The sequence below is a fragment of the Nothoprocta perdicaria genome, unplaced genomic scaffold (assembly GCF_003342845.1).
Source record: "Nothoprocta perdicaria isolate Ctin4 unplaced genomic scaffold, notPer1 scaffold_103, whole genome shotgun sequence".
Classification (NCBI taxonomy): domain Eukaryota; kingdom Metazoa; phylum Chordata; class Aves; order Tinamiformes; family Tinamidae; genus Nothoprocta; species Nothoprocta perdicaria.
Genome location: NW_020454128.1, coordinates 1,096,021 through 1,122,566, shown reverse-complemented (window position 1 = coordinate 1,122,566; position 26,546 = coordinate 1,096,021). Strand labels below are relative to the sequence as shown.

General features: G+C 37.6%; 1 long non-coding RNA gene across 1 annotated transcript in view; it reads right to left on the bottom strand.

Moving 5' to 3' along the window:
• Positions 1-23,987, bottom strand: part of LOC112949706 — a 29,058-nt gene extending 5,071 nt beyond the window's left edge. Inside the window, exons 1-3 of the long non-coding RNA XR_003249864.1 lie at positions 23,848-23,987; positions 23,496-23,637; positions 3,455-3,581 (exon numbers count right to left, since the gene is read on the bottom strand). This is a non-coding gene — a long non-coding RNA (uncharacterized LOC112949706). The remainder of the gene's footprint in view (positions 1-3,454; positions 3,582-23,495; positions 23,638-23,847) is intronic.
• Between the last annotated feature and the right edge of the window lie 2,559 nt (positions 23,988-26,546).

Below are 26,546 nucleotides of genomic sequence, written 5' to 3'. Positions count from 1 at the left end.
ATTTCAAAGAAAATGCTAAGAGACAGGGGAACAAAGAGACTGGCAGAGGAAACCGCTGACTTGTGTCCAGCAAAAGCAGCTTAACTCTCCTCCATCACTTTTAAATCTGTAACAGTTTCCCAAACCTAGGTACAATCAGGACTAATTTATGACCCTAACACTTTCTATACAAGATATTTGCAGGGTCATATTTCCATAGTATCTTTAATGTATTTATCTTCACAATACTAGTAAGGGATAGAAATGCCAGTATCACTCAGATTCCCAGCCACAGACTGGGTATTTCTCACAGGTAGAACAGGGAATCTACAGCACAACACAGTGTTGACACTGGGTCTTCAAAGTGCCAGGTTCCAGCATATCTGTGGGACTAGAAAGGAGAAAAGAGCAAACAAAGGGTCAAGTAGAGCCACAGAGAAGGGTTCTCACCATGTTAACCAAGACTTGACATTAATGGAAAAGCTGTGAAAAAAAAAAGGGGTTGACTTTGCATTCTTTGTCAACTGAATTACACTGCTCACACATTACAGTAAGATATAATCCAGTGAGCATGTCCACCCTGCAGCCCACTTGTTATCATCTGTTTTGTGCTATCTTCAGATACCAAATGGTGAGTAAAAAATATTTTGTACTGGTTCATATGGTTATGATTCTCCAGCCCTCTTCCTTTTCCTTTAATGAAACATTTTGAGCAATGGTTAAAAATAGAAAACGTTAAAAAATATATCTTTGGCTGGCTGACATGATCAGAAGTAAATGATTCAGGGCAGAGATTTCACACAGATTTTTTCCCCAACTCCCTTAAAGGTCAGTGACTATAGTCTCTTACTCCTGGACAAACAAAGTGTGCTTCACTTAGGTATTTATAAAACACCCATCCATTTGAGAGTGTTTGCTGCTAGAGAGAATTTAAGTGGGAGAAGGTAAGCTCTTTTGAGATTCAAGTTATCTTTTGTTTCTGAGTTTGTAGTGAGGTTGGTGAGGGAAGAAACTATTAGACAGTAACAAGAACTGTAATAACACCATCAAGATTTAATGAATATCTGAAGACAACAAATCTTGGATCCGCACCTGAGCCAGAATAATATATTATGAACAATACACAGAAGCACAGATCAACACAATAAATACTCTCTTCTTGCTAGCTATTCTTCTACATTCCCTTTCTCTCCAAACCTAGAGAATCAGCACAGTGGTTGCAGTCCAAGCTGCAAGAGTAAGGTGATGTAGCCATGTTGATAAATAGGGGCACACCTGTGCATAAGATCAACTGCTACATCTATCACCATGGTTTCAATAAGGGACACAGCTTTTCACCTATTATTTTCATTTCTGAGATACAAAATGAAGATGCTGTTCAGCTAATCCTTATAATGTCTTGGAGAAGAGATATGTTTTTGTCACTTTCTTACACTGATAAGACTTATATCAAGGTTGTGGGGGAAGGAATTGCAATTTTTCAATTTAAGAGACTGCTCATATCAGCCAGAGTCTTGCTTAAACAAATCCCCTGTGAAACAAGAGATAAGGTGCAATCTATTAGGATATTAAATAGAAAACTTGTTTCCTTTGGTATATGAACCAAATAAAAATATTTATATTTCTCCTAGTATTCTCTGGTAATTACTTACTAACTAGTGCAATTAATAATATTTTCAGTCAATTAGGCTGAAACAAATATTTGCTTTGGCCTGCCCTTAACACTGATGATGAGTTGACAGAGACGTCTCAAGCATTATCCCTAGTGAATTTACTCCATCTTCAAATCCTAGTAAGTTGCTGTCACTGTCTGTCAGGCTTGAGTCCTGCCTACATTAACGGAAATGCACAGAAGCACTTCACAGTGTAGAGCTGCAGTATGCACACTGCTTTACCCACATAAAAGCTCTTTTTGTATCAGCATATTATATCTTCATGGGAGCTTTTCTATTCTCTTGCAAATTACATTAAAAAAGAAGGGCAAATACTTCTAATTGAGCTGGAAATTTTAATGTTACAGCTTGCTTCATCCAAGAGAGTTTGTCCTCCCCTGTCAAGGTAAACAAGGTGATTACACTGGAACAGAGAGTAAAATTAGACGGTCCTCTTCCCAACTTTACTTCTTATTTGATGCGATTCAGGGGAGCCTCAAAAGCATAATTCAAAAAATACTTCACAGAATTAAGGGAATAAATTTGAGAAAGCTCAAAATTAATAGAGAATTCTGAACTCTACTGAAAGCTACTGAAATACTCATGTTTCTTCATTGTCATCAGCAGTAAAGAAGTCACCTGTATGCTTTATATTGGCTGGGGACAGTGAAATTATTACAGCTTCTTTCTGAAGCATCTGGCATTGTCTGCTGTCAGGGACTAGACACTGAAGCACACAAATCATCGTTCCGTTTCATTCTGCTATTTCCTTTTATAGCACACAGCTTCTCAGTAATAGTCTGGCTCTTCCATTTGAGTCTGAAATGAGAGCCTTCAAAGCACTGAAGTGTGTCAGAGAATTGCTGAAGTGGACGGAAGAAACCAAGTATAGGTCCCTTCTTAAGGCACAGATGGGGCAAGAAGACGCGCAAATTCAAGTACTTCTCTTGAATGGACTATTTTATTCCAGTCTCCTGATCAAAGGATATGCATACATGTTAGTGGTCTAAGGTCTATGTGACCTCAAGGAAAGCGAAAGATCTAAGCATTGCAGCTAAAGTTCCACAGTGATTACATGCTGATTAGTTTGCAAACCTGTTGGAAGAACCCTTAGGTAAAAGGGTCAAAGTTTCACTGAACACTTACAGAAGACTAACTAGAAAAAAACCCCAACCTATTACATAAGTATAATTCACTTGTATTCACAGGTCTAGTGTAAGGCTTAAACACCACTGAAAATGCAGTTCCGCCTTTAAAATAAACACCTTTAGAAAGCCTTGTTGCACACATGGTATAGAAGGCTGAAATGTTATCATCTTACTGTAAGTTCAAGAACTGTAAGAATCCCATTGACTGCCCAACTTCTCTTCTCTCTCACAAATCTAATCAAGCTTAACTAGCCTAATCAGGCTTAACTAATGCCTGATGAAATGCAGTTGCATGTAATTTTATTCTCATTCCACACTTCTACACTAGGTACGAAGACACCGAAATGGGAATGATTTGATACTCAGAGTTCATTCATTACTGGGAAGTGAAGGAGGAAATTTAGGGTTGTTTCTCTAACATCATTCTGACATTTTTTAAAAGAAAAGTAAGAAGTACTGAAGGGATGTATGAAAAGTGAAATGCTAGGGGCAATTTTTTCATTACCCCATTGCCTTCCAAACGCAAGGGGCTCAGCATGCATAACCTCCATTTCCAGTGAAATGGAACTGCTTTATCTTTATTACCTTATTACATTAGCTCCCTAGCAGATACCCACCGTGACCTTTAGCAGCCTGATAATCCATGCCATGAAAGACACACCATCCATCAGGTACCTGTTAAATGCTGCTGATCTAGCAAACGGGAATACAGAGAAGCAGCCTCCATGCAGACAGCACTGGTGAAACAGCTGAACATTCTGGGAAATGTCTCGCTACCAAGTCGTTCCACATGTGTCCAATACTGTGGGAAGGGACAGTACATTTACAGAATACATTAATGCTGTCTCTGAGTGATTATGAAGAGCAAAGACTCTCCTGATAAATGACCACATGCACTGCATTACAAACACATGGGGCTACAGTATTGGCATGGGTAGGTTTATTAGTATCTGCTCTAAACTCTTGATAAGCTGGTTTCCCTTTTGGAGACTTTCACTTCCAATTTTACAAATGAAATCTGTCACAGCTACTACAGTGTTGTTTTTATTTACTTATTTTTCTTTTCCTAACTAGTCAGAATAAGCTGCTTTCCACAATCCCAGGAGAAATCCCTCCAAAAGTAATGACCTTGTTAAAGGTTCACTCACGGCTGTAAAGTGTCACACAAGGTACTTCAAGGTAGTAGAACTAGACGGAAAATGTGTCTCTACATTATTACTTAGGAAGAAAAAAAAAAAAAAAACTAGCAGTAGGTCCGTCAACTCCATGCATTTAAATGTCATTCTTGTCCATTTCTTGGCATTTTATGTCAGGTCAAATATAACAGGGACTCTTCTAATGTGAGCTAATGGAGCTGCTTCTGGAACTAAATACTGGTTTTCCCAGGAATAATGTGTAAACATAGCCATTTTTGTTGAAAAATCCTCAGGATTAAGGTGTTACTTTATTTTTATATTGCTAGTCACATCTCAGGGGACTCATCTCAGCTACTTTCACTGTAATTATTAGTTTTTCAAAGTAACGACCCAATGAAATACAGACAAGCAAACATCTATTCCAACACCCACAAACATATACCTGACAAAGAGCTTTCTGGTGTGCGAGCACTCACCCATATCTGTCTCCAGGCATACATGCACTGCTGTCTTTACAATGGGGTAATAAAAAAAACTGAATTGAATGGGATCACTAAGAACTTTATGGATTTTTTTTAAGAGTTTGACTTTTATCCTAGAAGCATTCTATACAAATCTTCTTGTTTATATCTTCATTGTGGAAAATGAAAGCACAGTTAAGCAAATAAGGGACAGGGGAAGGAAAGGAAGGACAGAAAAGCAAATCTTTACTCTGTTGACAGTCATTGGACTGTTAATACTATAGATACTCACACAATCTAGGTGGTAAGTAACTACAGATCCAAACATCATTACACGTTGAAAACCTTTAGATTAAGAACTTTGTTACTTGTACTACCCTCCACAGTTGACAGAATTGAAGTTAGGTAGTAATTAAATTCCTCAGCATTGCATGTAAGTGTAATGTGTTAATAAAAAAGTAATTGCACCTTCATTGTTTCAGCAGGTTTGGCTTAATTACATGGCAGTTATATTTCTCTCTATACTTATTCACTCTCAGTGAGGGCTCTCCTTACCATCTGCTGATATTTAATTAATATATGCTAAATGTCCTACTATATTATTAAATCTCATTTAGAAGTGTCCTTACTATCACAGTATAGGGCTGCCTATACTAAGGAAGAATGAGCAGTGACATTGCCTTGTATTTAAATAATTTAGGTAAAAGAAGGCTCATTAATGGAAGAGAGGTGTTATCTTCCCCTCTAGAAATGAGCAAAAGGGGACGACGATTATTCCAGAAACGTAATGAGAATCTGGAGATTTCCCAGAGGTAAAATTTATCTAAAAATCCCTATACACTATCAGATCTGACAGTGCTTTTGGCTTATATAAGGCCACTGCACTAACTGTAATATTTGTATTGTTCAACATCACAAAATAAAACATTAACTTCTGTTTTGGATTGTTAAATAAAATAAGGGAAAAAAACAAAAACCATAAATCTTTTGCAGACCTAACTGAAGAGGCCGTGCAACAAAGCATTTACACTGGGACAGAAGATGAAGTAAAAGTCAGTCAGGATAAAGTGTTTTATTTCTCACCATCACTTCCCTGACAGATTTATTTTTTCCCTTTGCAATGTATCACCAAGGAGACTTTACATACATTATTGCAGAACTACAGCATCTCAAGTCAAAAATGTCACTACATATGAAAAAAATAGATAAAAAATAGCATGATAGAAATGTGACAGAATCAGGATAAAATCTCATGGCTCAGAAAAAAGCACAATGGCCAAGATTTCCAAAGTTGCCCATGTGTGAGGGGAAGAAAAGAAATTGAGCATCTAATCATATCAGATGAAAAATGAGAATCTGAAGTCAGTTCATTTCACTGCTTTCACTATTTCCTCAAAAGCTCATGCTTCCTTTGCCTTTCAATTAACCAAGCACCTTACAAAGCAGAAATGAAGGAAAAATAAGTAATTCTAAGTATTGTAAGAGGACCCTGAACCTAAAGCAAAGATCCCGAGTGGATCTGCATTACTGGGAAAGAAATACCAGAGTTTGAGTAATATCACTGCCTAATGGGACCATGTCTTTTGTAACCTATTTCGAACACCATGGCCTGGGAGGGCACTGTTTAACCCAGAACTCTCTAGACCTGTAGCCACTGATCAACTTTAGTGAGTCCCTTAGATGATAATACATTAACCTTTTGCATCCTCTCGTCTTTTTCCCCATTCTGTACTGTTGAGTCTTTCTGTATAACTATTAATCTCCAATTTCGATATGCTGGTCATTAATATGTCTAGTGTAACTCATAAGCATAAAATACCAACTTACTCATGAAAAGAGTTAAGAGAGGTCTGATCCAAAAAGCACTTGGATCAACAGGAAATTTTCCACTGACTTCAGAAGGCTTTAGCCCTGTGTATATATAAATATAAAAAATTCCCAATGCTTCATTTCCCACTGAATGATTAAACTTGTAATAAGACATGCGTTTTAAAGGGAAGCATGTGGAATTTTAATAAGTAACTTTGCTCAGTGCATCTTATGAAAAATGTAATTAGATAAACTTATTAATAGCTAAACTACACAATAGTGCCAAAGTAACTGTTCAATTACACCATGATAATTCCAGACTTCGGGACTACAGAAAGTTAGTGATCTTCAAATTATCACAACAGAGGAGAATTCTATTCTTTTTCCATCTTAACCAAACCATGTGAATGCTGCTTAACCTTACAAGGATACTTACAGTCTTATCTCTGCAGAATTCTTTCTAAACAGGTTTTGAAGTAGTTTCCACACTCCTGAGGCAAATTACAAATGAAATCCATGAAGAATTGGCAAGCAGCTTTCTTGAACTCTCAACAACTAATTATGTTACAATACCTTTCAGATGGCTTACACAAAATAATCTTCTGATACTGTAGGAATTGAGGCTTGGTAGAATTTCCCTGAAGGGCTTCGTTTGATATGCTTTGGGAGTCTCCTACATTGCACATTAATGCAGGAAACAGTTGTCTTTTTTTGTACTGCTTAATTCATTACTTTGTTTTACTTATGAACCTCCTACTCTCTAGTAATATAAAAATGTTTCATTTTCAGATTCAAACCCTGAATACTGGTTGCTGTTATAGTCAGCAAGTATGCAGCAATGCTTGGAGAGTGACTTACTGTACACAAATATGGGAACATTTAATTAAAACTTAACTCCTGCTGGTATCACAAAGTTCTCTTAAGAAACATTAAACACAAATAATTGAGAAGTAGTGGAGTGGTACTGTATTTGAACCATTAAACTGGGATTTGGCAACATTTGGCATTAGTAAATTGCCCAGGATTATGTAGTTAGATGGAAAAAATCGCAAAACTCCGTTTCCTTGTTCCCATTGCTAATAGTGACACAGACATTTAAGAGAAGCATTTTCTTGGTATTTATACTGAGTTAATGTCCATCAAATATAGAACAAGTTAATTAATACCTTACCAAGTTAAGGCATTTCATCCAAGATAGTTTTGTGCCTCTCATGCCAATGTCACTTGAAGTTTAAGGATGATTAAAAAAAAAAAAAAAAAGATAATTCATATATATCAGCACCGGGCAGTACATAGATGCCCACAAGTCCAAGGTCTTTATTTGGAAGATCTCTCAATTATGATCAAATTAAATTCAATAGACAGGTTTTGATGACTAGAAGTCATAATGCATATTAATGATACAGCAAAAAAAATGCTGTTATTGCTATTGTCTGCAGTAACAAAACCTGGGGCTAGAAAAAACACAATGTAAACACAGTTGCACCCATCCAGGTTCTTCAGATATGTTTATGGGGACTCAATGCATATTTAATTCTGGTTGTATAGTATGTTTATTGCTATTCTTGACAGGTATCTTCTGTTATCAAATATCTACTTAACAATTCTTGGGCAAGATCTCCTACTAATCACAGATCTATTGAATAGATTATTTCTTTTTATGAAAATAATAAGAACACAGAGCTAAAATGGTAAAGGGTGGAATGAACTCACCAGAAACCTGGCGTTTTCTATTTTGAAAATAGCAACCAAGCCAAGAACACCACACATGCATCCACAGCAAAGAACCTCAATGCAAACTTCCCTAATGGATCGTACAGTGCTCTGTGACACCTGCGAATCATTATGTCAGATGTGTTAGCCTGCTGCCAAGCTCCTAGGCAGCTTTTCATGGTTTCGGTTCTGCATACTACTCTCGCATTCACATTCCCCTTTTCACATTCACATTCCCCACATTCACATTCTCCTTCCTTTATTTTTTTCTCTGAGTTACTTCATTATCAAAGTCATCGCTAAGGTTTTCTAGGCTATCTCTACAAACCTCCATGTAATTTTGACAATCTACAAACATGAAGGATGTGGAGCTTTTTCCGATTCTATAGCAGTCCCCGCTATCCAACCCCACTTTTGCTCATAAGCACTAAATTTAATTCAAGGTGCCAAAATATTCTTAGATCTTCAGATGGCTGCTCACTCAATGGCTTGCAACACTCTTCCTATTCTGAGCTGCATGGAAAAGTATCGACAGAACAATTTCAAGAGGCAATTCATCTTATTAAAAACTCATTTTCATCTTGGAGCTTTGCCAGTATTTGGCGATGACTTTCAGAAGGAGAAGACTAATACATTTACTTTGCCTTTCATGACCTTCTAATATGCTGTACTTAATAATTTAGCATTATAAAAAACAATTCAGGTGTTGCCATTCCTTTTTTTTTTGCCTTGGCAATACCCTGTCACATAGATCCCAGCCTTTCTGCAGTAGCTTCTGTTTCTTCCTTTTCACTTCCTTCATAAGAGGTTCAGAACATTCTGATCTCATTGCATGGTCCAGCCAGAGTCACTCCCCAACAATGCCGGCCAAGGAAAAACACGACACTTCACAACTTGTCTCACACATTTGTACAAAGGGTTAAGTTTTAATTCGGCATCAAAAACACTAGCCTCACTGCCTAAGATGCCAGTTCAAATCCATCGTTTTTTATTAAGCCTAGCCAAAGCCCTAAAGAGCTTGTAAGCTCACCAATGGGTCCCTGGAGAAATGGGACAATGTTATTTGAATATAATTCACAGAGTCAGACAATCAGCCTCTCTGTCACTGGGCAAACAGTTTAGCGGTGAGCGATGCTCATGAAGGGCAATAATTTAATTGCATGCTGAAATGCCGCTTTCAACGCTCCACTCCTGCTGACAGGACCTACAGCCGAAGCGAGAAGCGCGCTGCGTTTCTTTGCATGGCTGAATGCAAGAATAGCTCAGCACAAGAAGCCCTAGGCAAGGCTCAAGGTAAAAAGCTCAGGCTAAGCAAAGGAGAATTACTTTTTTTCCAAGACATTACCGAATGACATGACAGTGAAATCCTAACTTATTCCAAAACAACGAGCCTGCCCAGTTGAGGACAAGTGGAAGTGGAACAAGCTTTTTTGAACTAGCCCATCTAATGACTTAAGCTTGGGTTGGGCTTGCAGAAAGCTACAAGAGCAAACGGCATAGTTTTATTTTTTAAATAAAAAAAATACTGAAATGTATTTACTAATGGGCCTGTCAACAACAAAGAATATTTTCCCTTGTAGAATATTAAAATGAATGTACTATCTAAATGGTAGCATTTAAATATATTTTAAAGGATTGTACTTCTAGAAGACAATTTCTGAGGCAATGGGATCAATAAGCTAGCTCTCTATTTTAGAACTGTCCCAATACTTCAGGAAAAAGTGATTCTCAGCAAGAACATTCAGTTTTCTTCAGCTAAATAGGTATCTTTAATGGAGTCACAGGAGATTTTAGGCAAATTATTAAATATTAAGTCAAGCCCTGATATTGCCCAGATAGGTGTACTCAACAGCTGCAAAGTACAGAGCAAAAACATTAACATTCTTCTGTGAGAAAAATCAAAATGTGAACTGTAATCATTCCTAGGGAATTGCCACATCAGAAAGAGGTGCTCAAGAGAGGAATGGTCAGCCCTGCACGATCATTCAAGTATGCTATCAGAACATTTAATTGTCTCCTGACCACAGACAGAAACACAGATGCCTACTGGTTCATCAAATTACTTGAGGCACTACGCAAAGTTTTCTACACCTTGAGGAGCTTCTCTAGCTTCCTACCTATTACTATTTCTATAACACTTCCAATTTACTGCAAACTGACAAGCTTCAACCTGAGCAGCAGCTCTTCTGCCATTTTATTTGCAGGGATATAAATTTAATAGCAATTAAATGTGTTTACTGCAGAGATGAGTTATGCTAAACATTTCATGCTGAAACAGATTTTGCCACATTTCTTTTCACCTTCAGTTTATTCTGAGCTTTTCCTTTTTCTGACTTTTCTTTTTTTTAACTATAAAGGCCACTCCCAGAACAACTCTAGACTCAAATCAGAAGTAACTGAAACCCCTGTGTGAAGGCATAGGGATAACTCCTGTTCTACTTTGCATCAGTGTAACTGAGCTTAGACTAAGTTCAGTTCTCTATAATTTTCATGTTGCCTCATGACCTTTGGCGTTTTGTTTCTAAGAACTGACGTGTTCAGTAGTTTTGTAATCAAAACAGCTTAGCAATTAAAGAGAAAGAGAGGAGTGGGGGACTCTTTATTTCCTTACCCTGTCCTTATTGCTATGGCTTCCTGGCTAGAAGAACAACTTCCAGCAGATAGATGGCAGCACACCTCTGCAGCCACCAACAAAGGTTATTTCACTCCCAGCTCTTTGTCACTTCTGTTAAGCTTCAAGAGAGGCACTGAGCTGTCAATGTGGGGCTGGCCACCGGGAGCCTGCTGGTGTCTCTCATGTGTATCTAACTCCGTGGGTTCATTTGATAAGGCACCCGGAAGCCGAACTGGCAGAACAACATTTAATCTTTTGTTCCACAGGCTATGTTTGGCACTGGCAAGCGCCACCCGTCAGCTCAGGGAAACAAAACAGAGTCACAGGCTGGAGAGATTTTTTTCTTTACTTCCATGAGTCAGCCAAAGAGCAAACTCAATGTGCTGGGGCAGGCAAGCTGGCAGTGTCGTTCTCACTAGTAGGACACTGAATGGCTAAAATTGGAAGAACTGGGAAACAGCTGTGCCCTGAAATAGATTGTAAATTATTAAGGCAATATATTCTGCAGCTTAGTGTATGTGAGATGCAAGGATGGTGCTCACTCTCTCACCTCACACATCAGCAAGGATGGAAAGGTGACAAGCAGTCTCCAAAAATGATCACCTTCTCTCTGCTTTTAAGAGTAGCAATTAAATTGCTTGTATTGTCAAGACCTAAGAAAGGTAACAGTGATAGGAAGAATCAGCATTAACTCTGTTTATATAAGGATGCATAATGCAAACAAAACACTAGGCCAGCATCTACATACAGACCACATGAATGTTGTCACACAGAGAAATGCAAAGTGTTCTAATAAACAAGTTCAGGCCTCGAAGGAATAGCAGAGATGGACATTAGTTTGCACTGAACGTTACGATTGCATTAACAAGGAAGGGGTCGACTAACACAGAGCTGATTTAGCTCTCCTTGTCTCTATGTTTGAGAAAAGATCTACCAGACAGACAATGATAGCAAACATTGTTTTATCAAGACTCTTTTCCCTCAAAGAAAAATTCCAGTCACATGAACCTGATGGATTCTAGTTATTATTAGACACTGAATAGTACCCGAGCAGACACCAGGATGACCTGGATGACCTACCCGGTCAGCAGAGAGTGACAGCAGCCCTCATTTTTTTAGCCAGTGGATTAGAATAGGAATTTCTTGCTAAATGGCCTGAGTTATTCCATTCACTGACTGCACTTCAAGATTACATCCCTAACTAAAGCACTCTAGTTAAATGTCAGAAGCTAAGAAGGATGAATCATGAGTAACTGTGCTTCTCTCACTCCTTCTAGCTACTTTCCTTGCCATGGGAAGGTCCTGTGCTGACTGAGTCCTGCAGGCAGGAGTAGTAGCACTTACTAGGACTGCCCAAGCAACGTGAAAAAGGACAGGAACTAGCACAAAAGCAATTCAGAAGTTCTGCAAGTAAGGAGCTGAGTGATAGGACAATAATCTTCAAGACTCAAGCTTCAGAAACCCAGGGAAACCCAGGGAAATGTGCAGCCATTCTGATCCTAATGCAAACGTAATGGAACCTGGCTAGACAAAAGTGACAAACCCTGACAAGACCAATCAGGAAGGAAGGACTGAAATTTCTGACTAAAGGTGAAGACATCAGGAATATTTGCTTTTGAACTTCAAGAGCAACAGTTGCAACCATGTAAGCTACACAAATGATGAAAATAATGGGTACTACTTTGAGCTAGAAACACACTTGAAAGCACTGGAAAAAAGAGGTGAGGAGGAGAAAACAAACGTAGTCAGAGCTGCAAGGTGCTTACAACTCAGAAAGAATAGTATTAATTAAGGAGTTTAAAGCAAGAAAAAAATATCATAGCGCAGAAGTCTGTACACAGCCAATTGCTCCGAGCAAGGTTTTAAACATGATGTGATGCAGTTCACTAGCAAACTACTACACCGATGAGATCAAAGATCAGTTCTACAAAAGCCGACAGACTCTGATTGATAGCATGCTCAAACATGCCATATGTTCTGTAACAAAGTTGAAGTTTCCAGCATTAATGCTTATAACATCAAGGAAGAACCATGTATCAAAATCAAAATGATAAAAATAGTATTAGAACTGCCTCTGGGATTAGAGCTCATAGATCATGGCACATTATTCCCAGAGAAGCCACACATAAAAGAACCTGGGATTCCCCAGATAGTGTCACCAAAAAATAGACAATATTTATTTCAGAAGGACATTTAGACCAACCATGCAGAACGTCAGAATACAAAAGATAACTTAGCACAGCATAATGCAGAAGCTGGAAACCCCAAAGACATCTAAGTGGTTTTGAAAACACTTTAGATTAATACTATGTAATAAACAGAATGTATTTACTTTAGAAAGAGAGATTTGAGAAAAAGAAGTCTGTTGGATATAAGAATACAAGAATATCAAGAACAGAATTAGTACATTGGCCTTAGAAGGAATATGAGAGGACAAATTTTTAAATAATCCTTTAATTGAGCATCATATCTTCTGACATACATTCTGAAAAACACTTATTTTTTGACTATCTTTTATCACCACTGCACATCCAGGTGAAGGGGCTGCATAGTTGGAATTACTGAATCCAGTTCAAACACTGAAAATGAACTTACAAATTGTATCTGAAGTGCACTGACATAAACTGGACTTCTCCTGTGGCCTGTACATCCCCAGTCTCAATTAATTTCAATGCACTTTGGAGGATGCTTTAAACACTCAATTTACTGCACTTGTGCTTAGTATCTTCCCTCAGTTGCACAGGAGTTAGCCATGCACCCATCTGCACTGAGCCCAAGACCAAGGCCTTGCTAACCAAGTAGAACCAACAGCATTCGGAGAGCTGGCAAGACACTTGTGTTCTTTTAGGCTGCAAATTAAGCAGACACGCTTCACTGCTGTTGTCAGAAAAGTGAAGCGAAAATTCACCCTTGCATGTACAAATGCATTTTGTTTTATATTTTGCTTCTGATACTGGGCTATGACACTGACAAACACAGTGTTGCCTGACAAGGATCCTTCAGAAAGGGAGAAGGAAAAAACAACAGGAAGGAATAGGAAGCAGGGCAATGTCTATGTGATTCATTCATTCAGTCAGTGTTTTCATTTACAGGCTGCTTACTGAACATGCAACATCTCCAGCATTCTTTACTGAATGGCATTATCTGCGAGATGTAGCCAGTAGCTGGGCAGAGATGGGGCCTTCCCTTAAGCCTCTCATTTCTATTTTCATTTAGACAGAAAGCAAATGTCTTCCTTTTCCAAGAGCGTTAAATCAGTAATGTTAGGGAGCAAAGCCTCTACCAGGCCATTCATTCCCTATGAATCATCCTACTGTTTGTTAGACAATTCTGCCTCATATATTTTAATGTCAATTTTGAAAGAAGAACGCAAGCCAATGCAATCCTTAACAGCTCCCTCTAATTTCACCTTGCTTTTTACTTATGTATGAAACTGGAAAAGAGTGGAAAGAGAACTGGGTGGAAAAGGTTAGAGACGGATGAATTTTGAATTCAGTGCTCAGGAAAGGTCAATAAAATGCACAATAATCTTAATGTTTGGATTTCACTAAGCTGTAAATACCTTTTATATTAACTGACAAATACCAGTAATGCTGCAACAAATTTGGAGTTTTAATAAGTTTTCTTGAACTCCGGTGGAGTCTTAGAATTATCCATCATTCTTCTAGCAATCTGTATATTGGATTAGCAATCTGTACATATTAAGTTATCACATATTTGTAATTCTTGTGGCAAAATATTCATTAGACCTTCTTGTTCTACATGTATAAAAGTAAGTAAGTACAATCTGTAGGCTAAAAGGCATGTAGAAAAGGGGCAGGAATAAAACATCACACTAAGCTGTAAGTTCTTTGGACTGAATTCCTCTACATACAATGTCAAAATTGCACCTGACTCTTCTTTAGTATTCTGATTATAGTCCCTGAGAAGCCCAGTACAAATAGCCTGCTCTGAACAAAACCAGTCCCCTCTGACAACACTGGATTCAGTATCAAGTACAATAAAATTATGTATTAAAGACACAGGATTAATTACTACTTGAGATTTTTCTATAAGACAGTTTTATAGACCAGTTCTCCTGCTAACGTATGTCAGAATAACTCAGCTGAACTCAATACATCTGTTTACTCTGGGAGACTTTCTAAGGCTCTATTTCGAAGGCACTGAACTGGCAGTATTTGTTTTTGCCTACTTAATGGCATGGTTTCTCTTTATTATTTTTGTGAATTTTATTTAAGCCATAATGAATTTGGCCCTATATTATGTTACTTTTCTCTCCTGAAATTCCAATGAAATTTTTCAGCCACTATGTGGCTTAGCACATGTTAGTTGTGAGAAATAAGGGAAAGGTTTTTGCTGATTTCTGTCTCCAAAGCAGACTAATGTCATTTGTATTAAATGGACCAGAAGCTTTGATCTGTTACTTGCTCCACCTACACCATCATTCTGTGTTTTTTCTTTTTTTTTTCCATGTTTCCACTCCATTCCAAGTACACCAATCTCAGCATGCCAGCTTAACCAGTATTTATCATTTCTGAGTTTAAACTTCTATGCAAATACACAGATAAAAATATCTAATGCAGGATTAAGACAGTCCTCCTTTCCTTCCTACCAACCATCTCCCACTGCTGCTCTGTGTGTTGCATTCAGCAGCAATGGGTTTAAAGAACAGCACTGCCAGTCCTAGCACCATGAGGTTTTTCAATGGATCATAAAGAACGCTATAAAAGCAAGAAAAATAGCTGCCAGGAAAAGAGTGAGTTATGGAGGTGGTGGAGATGCAGAGATCCTCCCTCCCGCAAAAAGCCAGTGACACTGCCCTGTCTGTACAGCTGGACATTTCAAGAATATCAAACATGCCTGGAGGAATTGATAGTCTGTTCTCACTTCCTACTTGTATCACCAATTCAGAAATCAGAAAGCACATACAAGTAGTTACACACACTGCAGGATTTCTGCAGACAGATCAGAAGAGAAAATTAGCAATATTAAATGCAACCCGTTAAGTAGGCTGAGCCCATTCATTGCCAAGATACTAGCAATTCAGTTCAGTGCCTGCAAGAGAGCTATCAATCACAACACTTGCTTTGTATCTGCACTAAAATCCATATACTTCCACTCCATTTTCTACTTTATTATATTTGCAGCTATAGTCTCATACATCATCTGGATGTCTTTAATGCAGCCATCATCATTTCATGAGATGAAATTACACATATAAAATCTCTGCTCGGACTGTGAGTCTACTACAGTTATCTTAGACACAGATTTACCTGTTTAGACAAAACAAAGAGTCCCACAAGGATGAAATACTCCCTTTTCCTCTTCTATTCCTCCACATTAGCACCAGCTGGCACTGGATGCTTGCTTTCCTCCATGGAGTTTAAGTACATTCTTTCTTCCTGGTTGAAACCAAAACCAACATTGTTTGGTTGCAAGTCCATCAATATTTGATGGGGATATTTTGAGTCTTCAGTTTTGGGACAGAATGCGCATCCTAGTTTTTATTCAATGAAGAATGTATTGCTAAATCTTATGAGTAGCATTTGAGAAAACTCTGAACTCACCCAATCCACAAAGCAAGTAAGAACTATGCACTTATTACTAAGTTTCTACCCCAAGATTTCAAAGTATTAAAGCTTGATTACTATTATAGGCCTTATTATTTTCAAGTTAAGGCTACTATGCAAAATTAAAAATCAATTTAAAGAGCCATCTTAATAATAACTACGTAACAACTATAAAATCAGGTCACAATCACAGTTACAAATCACTCCTTCTCCTCTGTTTTTAAGATAATTTATAAAAGGAAATTCCATGTCTCAGTTTTTTTCATTCTTCCTAGTGTATACTCATGAGTCAGGATGAGCTTAGGAGGATCACAAGGTGCCTACAGAGATCACTAATATCTGTATATTAGGAGGCTGAAACCTTCAAATAATACATCATTTTGGAGCTGTCCACAGGCAGTCACAACTTTAATTTATCATTTACTTTCTCAGGAAGAAAGGGTTTTCAAGAAAGACAATTATGGATGAGCACAAGTAACAGGTAATTGAGACAAAAGATTGTGCAGGTAATTCATTACTGCATGGTCTCTCCAGATCTGATTACAAGTGCAGATGTGTGAAATACTCTTTTCAAAATATGCTTTTCTTGTAAGTCTACTGAATCTTTATTTTGGATTCGGAAAAAAAAGGTCTCATCTAAAGCATATATGGAGACATGACAGTGTAATTAGATTCTATCTAAAACACCATTTTCAAAACTTTTATACTTTGTCAACAAAGAAGAACTATTACAAACAACATCCAAAACAGCATTTGTGCCCCTCTGATAATAAAAGTCACATTATCCCCACCCACAGAGAAAGCAAGCTGAGGTACAGGTATTTCACCTCAGGTTATACAGAACCTTGGGACAGAAATGGCACTTGTGGCTCTCAGCCCTAAGGCACAGGACTTCTCTCTGATTTGACCTACTATGCAAGACAATACTGAATTCTCTCTTTAATTTTATTTTCCTTCTTTTTTATACTTTCCATGAAGATGCATTTTATGGATTTAATACATCTTGGCAGAGCTTATTTCTCCTAGTGACAACAGCACTGAGCACCAGGAATGCGCACAACTGATAAAACAGTTTCTGCCCTAGCATATTGTTAGGATGCTGCATCTGGCCTGGGTGAATGGCATTCATTAGAGCTGGGACACCAAGATAATGACATGCTGCAGCCAATTATGCCACTCATCTGCTCTCCAGCCAATTAGCTCTCTCTGGTTCCAGGGAGGATTCTTGCCAAGACTGAACAAAAAGACGTCTTTGGCCTTTAAGAATAAGCATAGTTTTGTCATACCTAAAAATGTCCTAAAATGGACATCCTCTTCTTGTATATTTAAGCAATATTCTAAATATAGTGTTAAGGACAAATCCTTGGCATTGTGATACCCCCTGTCTTTTAAGAGGGCAGTTACTGGCCAGGGTTCTGTCCTCTGTCTCACTGGGGTTTAAACCACTTGCAGCATTAACAAAAAAATCAGGATATATCTTCTATACAAATGTAACATCACAGAGATCCACGATATACATTTCTTTCATAATAAGCTCACAGAATGAGTTTAGAAAGACATACTTGTCTAATGGATGGCAGCTTTTCCTTAAGATGTGTGGAATACTCTTCCTTTCCATTGACATTCTGTGAAATCCACCCTCTTCTTTAAGAGGTACAAAACCTATGCATCACTTGACACACTCCAGACAGCTGTTAAATAGGATGTTAATAGCTTACAGCATTACATTTAAACAGCTAGAGTTTCTACCAGCTTTCAAGTAAACAGCCACAGCCTAATACTGCTTCCTGAGCAGCCTTAGAATCCCCTTCTGTAAAATTCCAATGAAACTCTGTGACAGGTCTAGATATATGGAGCATATATGTCAGAGGTGGGGTAAAGGTGAAGTGAAATCTGAAGAACTAACCTTCTGCAGGAAGACATATCCTAAGAGCTACAACACAACTATGATGTGATGAACACCACAAATTCCATTAAAAACAGAGCTGCAGTGAATATGCTTGACTCAGCTCTTTGTATATTGTACTGAAAACATGTCATGTGTCTGTCACAGATGAAAAAAAAGCCCTTTAACTGGGTTTAATCTTAGTTTCATGGAAAAAGTTATATAATAGACTATGTTCCTTTGTGGTCATTTGTATGTATGGGTAATACATCTTTTTAACTAATCAAACTTTTTAGACTAATCAAAACATCACTGCACTAGGAATATGTTAAACCATTTTAAGTCTGCCCAGAGTCAATAGTAATTACAGAAATTTATCATGGTTGCCAATCATGCAGCTTCAATGCAGGACGCTTGTCACTGGTAAACTACAGTTTGTCAGGACTTGATTTATTTCTATGGGACACCAATCCCTTCACAGCTGCAAGTGGGACTGCTTACAAGATTAGGCACTAGGTGCTCTATCTGCTAGGAAATATTTCAGTCGTGGCTTGGTTGAGCTTTCTGAACAGGAACAGGGACCATTTTCTGATTTTCTGCTACCCACAGGAAGATGCTAAGGGGTCCTTTTAACCGGACACGGTGCACAGAATAACCTTCAATGCATCTTCAGTACACAGCAGATGTTAAATGATTGCCTCGAGTTACAGGAATTTCATTAAACGTGAGAATCGCACCTCTCTCTTATCAACATGAGCTATGCCAATAAAGAGACAAGTCTCCCCAAGGGAAAATTCGGCCCCTGCTTGGCCAGTACTTTATTCCTCTCTTGACTCTCCCTCATGCCTTCAGACCAAATGTGGCAGGTATAGACACTACAAACCTCCAAGCTTCTACTACAAATCTCCAAGGTTCTATAAGGAAGAAAGGATGGAAAGGAGAGATGAGGGATATGAGCAAATCCACTTAAAATGAATTAGAGCACTACCACAGAATCCTTTCCTTCATACGTCACAACACAGTGCCCTTGAGATTGTTTCTGTAGCACCTTCATTTCAAAATCATCACACAGGGCTTGGTAACTTTGTCGATTGATTTATAAAGCACATACTCGATTTTGACCCAGTTTTACACTTCAGTCTGCTGAGATGTGGGGTGAATGTCCTGTGCTGATGGGTGAAAGTGAAAACACAGGGGTAAGAGTATGGATCCTGAAAAGGCAGAACAAAGGCAGCTGAAGGATACTAGATTTTTGAAATTCTGTCTAATGGGATAGGATGGCCCAGGTAATTCAGAAGTAGTAACTGCTTTCTTCTACCTCTATGTCAATTTGAAAGCAGAGTGAGTGTTTCAAAACTAATCTTTCATATGAATGTTTCCACTCATATAACTAAAATGTAAAAACATTTTTCAGCATAAGACCATCTAGTGCTTGGCAGGTTTCACTGGGAAATTTTTGATGCAAAAACAACTTTCATATTAAAATATATTTTGTGATTTTTTTCAGTATGTTCACAAGTTTCAGTATTGAGATAAAGGAAAAAAACTTACGCAATATCAATATAAGTGAAGTATGAGCTAAACTAAGGCCTTCATTTAAGATCTTCAAATCTTCGAGAATTGACCTTGTTCCTGCCTAGAACTTTATCCCTGGGGTAGGAGATTGCATTTTTATTGTTTATTTTAAATAAACATAAAGAACATTTTAGGTAGTTTTTAATCATTATCTCCTTTGTAATTAGATGCAAGGACTCTAACATTACGGTTTCTGTGGAATAAAATACCCAAGGCAATGCTCCTCTCACCCTGCTGCATTTACTAAAGCAGATTTGTCTGACTTTATTGTAGATAAGGGCTGTGGGCCTTCTAGGGTCCTGCTGCAATTAGCTGCAAATAGCTGTGAATGAAGCACACGAAGGAACATGCATAATGACTAGCCTTCCATAGGCTTATAAAATATTCAGCAGCTTAGTACTGCTTCAGGTGCTAAGTGTGTGCATCTGTACACACACATGCGTGTGCACACAAATAGAGGCGACGGGGAAAAAGAACTAAAGCTAAAAGGGATCTTGAACTATTTACGCAAATCTGTTTCCAAACTTCAAAGTGTGTTTGAGAAGAGCATGATTTATAGGGTAGATTTTCATTCCTTTTTTGTCTTTCCCTTTGCCAAAGCTTAAATGTGTTTTGCAAATTAATGAAGGTTAGCAAAACAAGGCTGAGGCTGAGATGGCCCTTAAAGAACACAATCATCTGCATTCCTTATAACGCTTCCATGTTATGAATATTCTCTGCAACTGTACACCAGCAGTAGCAAATTCCCATATAGGAGAGCACTAAATTCTTAGAAAATACATATGTAATGGTGCGAATGGTAGCGATTATACTTCTTATACAAAAAACACAAAGCAGAAAAACACCCCTTATTTGTATAATCCTGCCTTCTCTTACTCTCACCTTATTTTTTCTGGTATCTGAATACCTTTCATGTATTCAGATGGCACATTAAGATACTAAGTAACATAATTGTTAGCATCTATCATAGAAGGTTCCTTATTTGTTTCACTATCTGCCTTGAAAAGAAATTTGCAGAATAGAAATTTATTCTGTTAACCTATTTATTTCTGTATCTATCCCTTAACAAAACCTTGCTCATGAACTTTGGAAATGATGTTCAAATTAGTCATTTGGTTTATGAAGTTCTTCAGCATTTCTTCACAATCATGAAGAAATAGAACCAAGAGTTTTGTGGGTTTCCGACAAGAGAGAATAAGAAAGAAGAGCTGTCTTTGAAAAAAAGGAGCCAGAATGGAAGAAGTTGCAGAAATATCTACGGGAAAGACACAAAAGCAGCAGTACAAATGGAATACCTCTGAGATCCAGGATGAAAGCACGAGTGCTGCATAAAGCCTTGTCAAAGCACAGAGGTGATAATTTGAGACTATAATAACTAATATATCAGAGCTTAAAAACTTGAGTATGATTTATTTTAATCAATATATGATAAAGATTGAACACGAATAGAAGAGGGACTTTTGTGAATATTTCATGCATTTAGGATACTGATTTAGTTCAAAGTCTCTCTTTTCTGAGGAAAATTCCTCTGAAGAGGCATCTCTTTTGTTCCTGTTTGGTCCCTGCTTCTCCTGCAGAACAGACGGGCATGATTAATCCAAACAAGAGGGATTAATTGAACAACCTTCTGTGTCCTGCAAGCCGCTCAGGGAATTGGCAAACTATTATCTGCTCAGATCCTCTATTTCATCACATGAATCACCCTGCCTTGAGCATCACTCTATATAAAGCGAAAATGGAGAGGCTGCAAAGTGTCTGTCCTTTTTATTTGTTGTAAGCACTTCTCAGAATATGTATCCACTTTATTATTTTTTCCCCTTCCAGTCCAATTAGCCTATGTTCTCATAGCTAATTTTTTTGTTATAATTCACTTATTTTTAATTGGTGTGGAGTTCTGAGCTGCAACAGTTTCACAGAAATGAAATATTTAAAGAGTAGTTGAACTGTGTCTCTCTATGCCTCTATGATTTCTCTTTATTCAGAAAAAAAGTGCTTACTGTTACAGACCAGTGGATGTTGGATGCCTCCAAATTGCTGATAGAAAAACAGATGTATTTTCTTATCCATGTATTATGCTGAGCAGTTAAATTCTGATGTACATTATCTACATCTAGAGTGAGTTCAAGTTCCAACATTCTGGCAGTCCATCGTTACCAAATCATGCATGTGTTTGAGTGCACATCTGTGCAGTCAGTAAAGGACAAGCGCTTTCTACTTAGCTGGTTAAGGATCTGTTTGCCTATGATGAGAATTCAATGGTCAAATTTTATTAGTGACCTCTGCTACAATGACTTCTTTTGCTACCTCTGTTTTATCCTGGTCTACGTGGTATCTGAAGTTTATCTCTCTCCTCCTTGCAATTCTGCTGTTACTAAAATTTACTATCTGTGTTTCTGAGGTCCAGTCCAAAATGGCCTGATCCTATGTCCAATGGAATTAGCTGGAACCATTCTGCTTACTTCAGTGCACATCACATCAGGTAGTTAATCACATTCCTTACAGTAACCCAAAATCCCATCTACCCTCCTTGATTCCTTCAGCAAGTGAGGGTACAGTGCATCGTGTTATCTACAAAGCACATATTGTGTACGCTAATCCAAGTACCTATGCTGCAAAACGGTCAACTGCTTTGGAGGGAGCAAAGAATAAAGGAGTATACCATAGGCATGATTTTTTGGATTGCCAGCTCTATGCAATAGATCACAGGGGATTTTCTGTAACTAGCTTGAAAAAGATACCGAACAGGAGGCAAGAGTCCATTACCGGTAGAAGAAAAGGCCTGTCAGAAAACCCCAGGCAGCGAGGCTATAGCTAAGATCAGTACAAGAGAAAGTTTCTGCAATCCATCAAGAGAACTGTGTGCAGGTGACCCACGAATCACCTCACACCATTGTACTCTGCAGCAGGCAGTCCTTGTTGGAATTGCCCCTCTGGGCGATGAAAGCACTCTGTGTGACACCTGCGAATGTGCCCTTTGCTGCTGCAAACCCAAGCTGTTAAATATCATGCTCTTTTGGCTGTGATTTACTCTATTTATGGCCCTCCTTCCACCCAACCATTCCCTATCACAAGGGATCAATTCTGGACATACAACAAAAGGCAACAATGGTTTTAATAAAAAACAGAGGGACAGGAAAGATTGATTTAGCCAATGAAGACAGGCTGTAGCAATGGAGAAATGCAGAAAAAGGAAAGCAGAAGGACAAGAAAGGATAATAACAATAAAAAACAAAACACATTGGTGGCTACACCAACCCACAGGCACATTTATAGCAGATGAAACCAACTGTGTTTTCTTAATATCCCTTGTTTCTTCTGTATCCAACAGCTTTTCTAATTTAAAGATGGGTACCTAAAAATGTTTGAGAGATTTTTCACTTGACAAGAAACAGCTTCAAGGAAGAAGTATGGCCCTGTAAGACCTGTAAGTTTGGGTGCAGAAAAGTTAATTTCTCTTGTGACCTTGTGCAAATCTTATTTAACTTTTGTTAGTTTAAGTCAAATGGGCACAGAAAATAATTCCAGACCTGGCAAAGTGCTGTCAGAATAAGGTCCACTTAGAACTGTGAATGCTTTCAGACTACGCATTAATGATGAGCATGTAGATAGTGTAAAAAAAGGGTGTTTTCCTCAGACATCTGACACTTTTCTTTGGCTTCTCAAATGCAATGTGTTTCTTATAAATTTGTTTCTTAATTAAGATAATGTTTTCTATGGACTACACATAAGCAGAAGAGGAATTCTAGTGAACATCTGCTCAATAGTCTGTTGAATGAATTCTTTTTCTCTTGAATGAAATTATTACATGATCTATCACATGACCTGTGACAATGCAGGATAGAAAATCATAGCTATGTGTCTTTTATTTAATACTTTCACTTTTATCTTGTTTATCTATTGTCTTCTTACTGAACACTATACAGGCTGAGAGTAAAGAAGACAGTAATACTTACCTAGAGTACAGTGACTAAATTACTTACAGAGATACAACCATCACAGTCTCCGCAGCACTTCCTCATTTTCAAGGCATATGTTTCTCATAAATACAGTGAGATTCACCTTTCTTTTATGTAGAATTGGATACTGCAGGTCATGCTATATATAGAAAATGATTTTTATTTCCAGAATCATGGGCTTCCAATCCTAGCAAAGTATCATACAACCAGTGGTCTATTTTAATATCTAACAGAGAAGTAATATCAGGCATATCCAACTTCATACTATCTCTCATTTAAAAAGTGGTACATCACAAGTCTTAAGTTTCTGTAAATTAAGTGATGGAAATTACCTGTGAAATGTACTTACATTCCAGTGGCTGTTGCTCAGAAAGTCAGTGATAACACGTAAGTGGAAATCAAAGTTGTTTTGCCACAACAATCAGGTAGCTCATGGGTATCACGCTGTACAACGTCTTTCACCAGTATTAAGCTTCCTTGCCACTTGTAATCATCTGCAAAACCAAAACATGTTCTCAAGCCAAGGAAGTCTGGAGTCAGAGGTGTCATCTCAACTTGCACTTAACTACGTCTGACTTTGCCCAAAACCAGTGCTAGAAACTGTAGAAAAGGATTTAAGTCAGGCTTGGATTTTAACAGCGTTCATGTGAAACAAATCATTTGTCTCCTATTTTGCTATATAAAGTCGCCAGCTTACCCTGAATGGAATGCTAACTTTAAAAAGCATAAGTTCCTTTAGTTCCATAAAAAAAAAAATCCATCTTTCATCTCAGTTATCCCTTTTTATGCAAATCTACATTCATTCCATTTTTATCAAAACAGAAACCCCAATTCATATCCTCTCACTTGGGTATAGATCAACCTTATTTTGAAAATAATTTTCTATTCAAACATAATACACTGTAATGCCATAAATTGTACGATAAAGAAAAACAGATTCACAATGCAATCCCAACAAGTGAGATTTAGAATGAACGTTAATAATGGAGAAACAGAAGTGAAATGCATTTCAATGAGCAGAGAAACATTATTTTGATAGATATTATATAACTATCTACATCTCTCTATTACTCAGTTACAAAGTACAAACTCTGAAGGACTCAAAGCCTTTTTAGAAAAGCAATTTGTGTAAAGCAAGGTGGAAAAGCTCAAAAAAAACAGTTGCTATTCAAAGCATGTATGTGCCCTCAACCTAGTATTTCTATTGAATTTACAGATGGTTCTTATGAAAACATGTCGGGCACTGTGGCACGCTGCTAGGTTAAGGGTTCTCCCATCTATTGATCTCAATACAATAAAGAGTAATCAGAGCCACTGAAATTTGATTTTTATGCAATGAAAATGTGCTGAATCATAGTTTATTGTTATAACCACGTGTTTCAAAAACGTTTATAAAATGGTGGTGGGGGCAAGAATAAATCAGATTATATTCAATACAGGTAGGATAAATGTCTTTAGAAGATGGTGAAGGGTCATAAAAAAAAAACCCCTCCATGGAAAAGGTAAGAATTTGAAACAGTGGAAGAAGCTGAAAGACACAGAAAATATTCAAAGAGCTATATATGTGCATGAGAAACATCTTTTTATTATATCATGACACGTATGTTTTTTCCACAGATTTGCAACAGAGACCTGGTTCCAGAAAGGAACTGTGAGCTCAATTCTGGAAAGGGGTCATCAACTCAGCTCTCACTGCAGCAAGTAAGTGTGGAAGATGTTTGGCAATTTGCAAATTCAGGCTGAAATAAAGAAAAATGGAGAGAGAAACTGATGCTAATGCCTGATACAAAGAATCTACTACAGTAAACCTGAGAGCAACTTGTGAAAGAAAAGGTATTGCATAATTGAGAAGGTGATTTTTAACACACAGCAGCACAACAGAACTATGAAAGTATTTTGTATCTCCTCATAGTACGGTAAGTGCTACACATATGTGAGTCAGTCAGGGATATATTAGATTACATATAATTCAAAAAGATTTTTTGTTGATAATGGGACCACAAAGCCCTCTGCAGATTTTCAAACACAATTTATTTAGAAAGTGTCACAAATGTATCAATCTGGGGAAAAAAAAGATTTAAGGAGTAAAACGATGCTAAATGGCTCTTGGTTTTATGCAGTGACCAAGTATTTCTTTTCCTTTAGCAGCAGGATTTAAAAATCCAGAAATTTTTAAAACACGTTCTCCCATTTTAAGAATGTTTAAAAGGACAAATGGTATCTGATTCTTCATTACTTACCCACAACTTCTCTCTCCTTCCCTAGTTGGGTTAGAGTACATAAATACTTCATGAGAACTTTATTTATAGAGCATCAAATAAAATGAAGCTTCAAGACCAAAAATATTAATGCTGGAATCTTCTGGTATAACAACTGGTTGCCTGCAAGTCAAAAAGGTAATTGAAAAATACAAAATACATCATAGAAAATAATTTAAGCTAAAATGAAAAATTTATATTTTAAGAGTTGAAGGCAAACATTTTAAATTAAGCAATAAGCTCAGCAGCATCTAAAAATAACAAAAATACTGCTGATTTTCCTTTGTGACGGTAAAGATTAGCAAATCTGATCAGCTACAGCAGAATTAATAAGTATCTGGGTGACAAAGCAACAAAAGATTAATATTACTGTTAATATTGCTATGATTGTGATTATATATTAGTACGGGTATTACAATGGCACTGTGTAAATTAAGTTCTATTAATTAGCTGCTATATTTACCCTAGAGAGGGCATCATTTCAGAAACTGCTAACAAGAAAACTAATTAATGTCAAGTTAGAGGACAGTTTCTGTGGTCAGGATACCTGCCCATTAGAGGCCAGATTTGGCTTTCCTGAGTCTTCACACAAAGGTCACATTCTCATTTGTATGTTAACATTCAAGGACTAAACTGCAGAACTGCTCAAATTTGAAAGGAATGGGTGCTGAATTTTTGTCTCCCGTAAGAAGAGTTGAAATCAAGCCTTGTATTTTATAACAGAGACAAGAGCATGGAAACTGAATGTGAGCATGGGTTGGAATAAAGCAGAATTCCAACCTTTCTGTGA